Below are 6,175 nucleotides of genomic sequence, written 5' to 3' on the forward strand. Positions count from 1 at the left end.
GGATGTTCTTTGCCTTTCACATCGAAATCATCACCTTTAAAGCATTTAAACCAGCATTCACAAGTATCTTGAGATGGAGCATGTTCACCATAAGCTTCTCGAAGTATACACTTTTCAGCAGCACTTTTCTTCAAAATAAAGTAATGAATTAAAACTTCTCACAAATGCGCTTTTTCCCCCCACACGAAATTCAACATTTTTAACTGTAAAAATATCTATGATGTTAACACCTTCAGTAAATTTGACATATGATGTTTTGAAGCTTGTTGTCAATACAACAAAACAGCATACATATCAAATTGCATATATATCAACATGTGTGCAATTCCATCTATTGAAAAACATCTGCATTATTAACCCATACACATATATATGTGACAGAATATATTTTCCTTTCATTCTTCTGTGATAAGAGACCTCATAACTTCAATTTGAAAATGGTTTTGCAGACTTTTAGATACATATATAAATATAAAATTAGGCAACATATGTAAAGCATTGTATATAGCTAAACTAGATGTATATTAAAGCTAGAATAAGCTCTGAATAATTCCTTAGGTAAATTAAACTCATAATATAGGAATTTTAACAGGTCAATGCCATTAAAGTCTCAAAAATGAATATATTAGACAGGTATGCATAGTCTATTTGAGGTCCACCTTAAGTATTTTGGTTTCACTTAATCACTCTTCAGATATACATATAGGTTTCAGAATGAAATCTGAGGGACAGCTCTTTCAATGTATTCCCCATTTGACTGTAAGCACTTTAGAAGGAAGATTTGTGTCTGGGTCATCTTCCTCTTCTAACGCCACTCCAAGTACACATCATATTTTTTATTATAGCAGGCTATTGGGGAATTACATGGGAGCTTTTAAGACATCTGTCATGCTTGAGATTCTATGATTGCTGTAAAAAAAAAAAAAAAGGTACCAAGTTAGAAATAAATATATAAAAAAAATGTAGGATTAGCTCCTCCACCAATTGATTCTACTCTGCCTAGTATTTGGGATATACATTCTTTCTGAGTTTAAAATTTACTTAAGTTTCAGTTCTATCTGGAACCAAAAAAGAGTAATTTTTCTAAGCCTTGTCAAGTTTCAGTGGCAGACACCGAATTTTATAAAGGTTGTGCAATAAACTAGAAAGTGTCTACAATTGTTCTTTCACATATCTGGGGAGATAAGTAACCCTTTCCTTTTCTAATGCAGAGTTTTGTTATTAGAAAAAAGGCAAGGAATTTTCAAAGATAAAAGTGCATATAATAAAATAACACATATGTATATCCATATAACTGTGTAGAACTTACTTGCAGAGCTATGTGCAACAATGTATATATATATTTCTTCAAAACATCTATTCACTTCAACCAAGCAAAATTTTTATATCATCACTGGACTGAAGTAACTGTTAATTCTAGTGATTCTGTGTATATTATGCTTAATAAATTTTAAGTTTATACTGACAGGTAACAAATGGAAGTAACACTGTTTACTTCTCTGTTTTCTTACTTATTTAATGATTTAAATTAATCACACAAAGATTACCATGCCTGGAGTTAAATATGTATAACATTTTGAACACACACACAGCATAATAAAGTTTGTAGGCTATTAGTTAAAAATGGCAAACTGACTGCATCAATTTATCTCTTTTCAAAAAGCCACTAACCTGAGAATAAAAATAAGAATAAAATAGCCTTGGCCATTGTTGCTCAATGGTTAGAGTGTCCACATGCTCATGGAAGGGTCTCAGGTTCAATTATCTGTCAAGGGCATGTACCTGGGTTATGGGTTTGCTCCCCACCCCTAGTTATGGAATGTGCAGAAACACATCACATCAATCTCTCTCTCTCTCTCTCTCTCTCTCTCTCTCTCTCTCTCTCTCCCTCCATAACTCCCTCCCTCCCTTATGTTCTCTCTGAAAAGCAAGGGAAAAAATATGCTCTCGTAAGGATTAACAAAACAATAAATAAATTTTAAAAAAGAACAAAATAAGGTATTGTTTATCAGTTATGGAATGTGCAGAAACATATCACATCAATCTCTCTCTCTATCTCTCTATCTCTCTCTCTCTCTCTCTCTCTCCCTCCATAACTCCCTCCCTCCCTTATGTTCTCTCTGAAAAGCAAGGGAAAAAATATGCTCTCGTAAGGATTAACAAAACAATAAATAAATTTTTAAAAAGAACAAAATAAGGTATTGTTTATTCACATAATGAGAATAGAAAAAAATAGTAGGTATGCAATAGTAAGTATGCAATTTTGGAAAAGGAAAAAATGGCATATCTTAACTTATGAAAGAAATTACAAACTTAATGTTTGGAGTGGGAGAGACTTCAAAAGAGAGACAATATTGCCTACCATACCCCCATAGGCCGGCAATTGGCAGTTCCATATACAAGACAATCAGTGGTCAGAAAGGGAGCTAAAAATCAGGAAATGTGTAAAAGTTATGTGTTTGAATAAGAGCACTTATCACCCTTTGTCTCCCAAAGCAGTCCATAAACTATCACAGAGAGACTTCACATGTCTTGCGTGCAAAATGCTGGCAGTAACCTGCCTATTCCAATGCAAGACGCCGGACTTCTGAAACTAAACAGCTAAAAGGAAATGATTTTTTAAAATGCTGATCATTGAGAGCATTTCACTGGAAAAGCTGCTTTGCCTCCTCCTCATTCTATTATTACTGGAGGTTTTCTGCTGTGTCAGGGGTCACATGTGGAGGATTTTAAGCAATCATGGCAAGACTTACAGTGAAAATGATACCGTTTTAATTAGCTAGTCATTAATAATAGAAAAGGAGCAAAGGGGGAAAGCCAGATATTGCAGGCATGTCATTTAGGCAGCTTCACTTTCACACTCCCCAGGAAAACATTCCTTGCAGATGACTGGGGGAATAGGTCCAACAAAGGGGAGATAGATGCAGGTGCATGAGTTGGAGTGCCCCTAGGGAAGGTGCTTGTCAATCAAACCTGGGAGCAGAATCATTGGCTGGAAGAGGTAGAGCCAATGGAAGCCCGAAAAAATTTGGGAATACATAATCCCCTAAACAAAAGAGTTCCCACTCTTGGGTCTCTCTTGACCCTGGCTCTTGGGGCCCCCTTGGCTCCCTTGCATTCGCCTATGTGGCCCACAGCCACATGGACCCCGTACACAATGGACTGATGGACCACAGCTAACCTGATGCTGCATTGGACTGTGCTGTAACATGGAACGGAAACTCTGGACACTCTCTGATTCTAGTCCTACTGAAGCCACAGATGCACTTCTTCCTTGGTGAGACTGAGGGAAATGGGACTTTGGAAACTCGGGGATTTAATCAGACACAAAAATCACTCATTCTCCTGAGCGAGTCTCAGAAAATTCTTTTTCTTGGGATATTGCAAGAAGTCCACTTCCTCTAGCAATGGGTGGGGACAAGGACCTCTTCTGATGGGTAACAAAAAGAGACAGTGTGCCCTCAAAGAGGCAGAGAGCAGTCAGGCTGTCTTTCAAACTAGACAACCTCTTTCCTGGCTTTTCCTGGGGGACTGTGCTGGTTCCCTCCCCTAATCCAAACTCTTTCCTTGATTTTCAGGCTTTCATGTTCTTAGCCTATCCAATCTTTTCCCCATATTTGCCCAGGTAGCCTCCTCCCCACTATGGTCACCATTTTGGCTTCTACTGTGCATGCCTCATAGCTCTGCTTCATCATTTGGCTTCTAGTGCGCATGTGCTTAGTAAAAGGACTTCCCACGTGCCTTTATTCCTTCCTCCATTAAGTTCAAGGAAAGGGTACCAGTTATTCCCTGGGGTGACTGGAAAGCCTGTCTTTCCTGCCCACTGGGAGATTAATCCATTTGGCTGAGCTATGCTGGCTATTCCCTAGCAGAGGTCCTCAAACTTTTTAAACGAGGCCAGTTCACTGTCCCTCAGACATTCCACACATGTGCGCTGCGGGCCCAGGACGAGTCGGGCTGCTAAGCAGGACAGGCAGCAGCGGCAAAACACCCCCCCGGGCCAGATAAAATTTTTCGGAGGGCAGCATGTGGCCCACGGTCGTAGTTTGAGGACCTCTGCTAGAATGACTAAGAAATGCCCTTCCCTAGTTAATTCAGCTTAATCAGATATCTCTTTAGTTAACGACTCATTAACTACCTACTGTAACACTGTTGTAAAACTATATGTTGAATAAACATAGCTCATAAAATATCAATTTTAACCCACGTGGAATGCCTTACTTTTAAGTATAAATGCTGCATCAGAAATCACCAGATACTTGAGAAAATGCCTCATTATAAAGAGAGAAACTAAAACAACTACAACAAAATAGTTAAAAAGAGAGGAAAACTGGAGAATACATTAAAAATGTAAGGAGTAGCCGAAACCGGTTTGGCTCAGTGGATAGAGCGGCGGTCTGTGGACTGAAAGGTGCCGGGTTCGATTCCGGTTAAGGGCATGTACCTGGGTTGCGGGCATATCCCCAGTGGGGGATGTGCAGGAGGCGGCTGATCGATGTTTCTCTCTTATCGATGTTTCTGACTCTCTCTCTCTCTCTTCCTCTCTGTAAAAACTCAATAAAATATATTTTAAAAAAATGTAAGGAGTACACATATGTAACAACTTGATCAATAAAAATTTTTTTAAAATAAAAATAAAAATGTAAGGAGTAGAAAATATTTTCTAAAAATAAAACCTATAATTAACATATTTAGAAAGATAAAATAAGGCATTTCATCCACACACACACAAAAAAAACATGATGAAATAACAGAAAAAAGAAAACTTCTGGGCCTTAAAAAAGAGGATGTGTAACACAAAAAAGAAAAGAAAAAAAGTAGGATGATGAAATAAGAAACAAAGTTAGGATAAAAAGAAAAGGGGTATTACTACAAGAGTTGCAAACATAAAGAGAACAGAACAACAACAAAAAACAAACAAACAAACAAACAAACAAACAGAAAGGCACAGCTATAAGGGAATATTGCAGTGTCCAAATGTATGTACTGAGAGGGCACATTTAATAGCCAGCTAGCTACCTGAATACAAATTACACCAGTGATAAAGCTCAAGTTGTAAGTACTTTGGAAGAGACCCAAAAACTTATGTAAACACCACAAACAATATTCAGAATGGCATAAAAAAAGCTTAATAGTATATTATATCCTAGAAGACACTGGCAAAAAACCTCCAAAATCTCAGAATATTACTTTATCTTAGAATTTTATACATAGCCAAATTAATAAGATCTCAAAAGTGATTTTATTATTCATCAAAATGAGCAAGTTTCTGAAAGAAAAGGAGATACAGGACTCAGGAGACTAGAATCAACAAGAGTCAGGAGTGATGGAAATGCCATGATGGAGACTTGCAGGAGGCTGAAGGAGTTCTCAATCCACTATTGTAGCAGGAATACAGAGAAGTATGTAAGCAGAGATTACTAAAAAAAATGTCATAATCTCAAAAATTTATTATTGATTTGGGGGAAAATATATTTGTGTTTGGAAAAATGTTTGTCAGAAATTTTGGACTTATAAATTTAACAAACTGAACAAATGGGAAAAGTGAAATAATGCTTAATTCCAGAGGGAAAATGTTGTATGACAAAGGAATACTAGTTCACTAACATTGCTATTTAAGATGTCCTTGGTCTGCTGCAGGCTCTCAAAATGTATATTTCCAAAAAGCAAGGAGATAAGTAGCTTCTACCAGATTGGCTTAAGCAAATCAACTGCATCAATAAGTACACTGGTGTTTTTCCAGACGATTTTTTTAATACAAAATTTTCTCTAAAATAAGTGCATTGATTTTCTTTCCCACATGGACTCCTTATTTTGTCATAGCCCAAGCAGTTTGAGTTCTATTGCATTAGTATAACTTACTGGCTTCATTTAAACAAAAATTCTGAAAAAAGTGTTATGAGGATTGGTGGAAGAAGTAAGAATATCTAATGGTAAATATTCCAATTATATAGGAATAAATTAACAGTTATCTAAAATGTATGACTCAAAAACAGCAGCATAAGAAAATTATTAAGATATGTTGAGGCAAATCCGGCCAGTATCGCTCAGTGCTCACAGTTCAATTCCCAGTCAGGGTATATGCCCGGGTTGCAGGCTCAATCCCCAGTGTGGAGGCATGCAGGAGGCAGCCAATCAATGATTCTCTCTCATTGTTGATGTTTCTATTTCTCTC

The sequence above is a fragment of the Myotis davidii genome, unplaced genomic scaffold, assembly GCF_000327345.1.
Source record: "Myotis davidii unplaced genomic scaffold, ASM32734v1 scaffold273, whole genome shotgun sequence".
NCBI lineage: Eukaryota > Metazoa > Chordata > Mammalia > Chiroptera > Vespertilionidae > Myotis > Myotis davidii.